The sequence below is a fragment of the Neophocaena asiaeorientalis genome, unplaced genomic scaffold (genome assembly GCF_003031525.2).
Source record: "Neophocaena asiaeorientalis asiaeorientalis breed wild unplaced genomic scaffold, Neophocaena_asiaeorientalis_V1.1 scaffold7, whole genome shotgun sequence".
Taxonomy (NCBI): domain Eukaryota; kingdom Metazoa; phylum Chordata; class Mammalia; order Artiodactyla; family Phocoenidae; genus Neophocaena; species Neophocaena asiaeorientalis.
Window position 1 is genome coordinate 7,599,669 of NW_020185337.1, and position 493 is coordinate 7,600,161.

At 51.7% G+C, this 493-nt stretch overlaps 1 protein-coding gene across 4 annotated transcripts in view; it reads left to right on the forward strand.

Annotated features, from left to right (window-relative positions):
- The window catches only part of SETD7 (SET domain containing 7, histone lysine methyltransferase), a 49,879-nt gene that overhangs the window by 43,316 nt on the left and 6,070 nt on the right, over positions 1-493 (forward strand). The gene's annotated exons all lie outside the window — the stretch shown is intronic.

The following is a 493-nucleotide window of genomic DNA, read 5'->3' on the forward strand; positions in this document are numbered from 1 at the left end:
TTTGCGGTACGCGGGCCTCTCACTGTTGTGGCCTCTCCCATTGCGGAGCACAGGCTCCGGACGCGCAGGCTCAGCGGCCATGGCTCACGGGCCCAGCTGCCCCGTGGCATGTGGGATCTTCCCGGACCGGGGCACGAACCCGTGTCCCCTGCATCGGCAGGCAGACTCTCAACCACTGTGCCACCAGGGAAGCCCTTCATTTACTTTTATGCTAGAAAATAACTCTTCCTCTGTAGGTACAGGATGGAAAACAGAGGGTTTTGCTTTTGAAAATCCACAGGGCTCTTTCTTACAACTCCAGAAGTGCCCTGGCAAAGCCTTTCCCCGAGGTACAGCTGAAATGCTGACAGGCCGCACTGGATCTGATTTCTCATTAAAGACAGGTTTTTGTTGAAGATCCTGATTGTTGATTTACAAATACAGAGTGGCAAATAGGCTCAGAAAGGAAGATAGGGCCGTGCTTTTTAAACCTTAATGTACATATGAATCACTG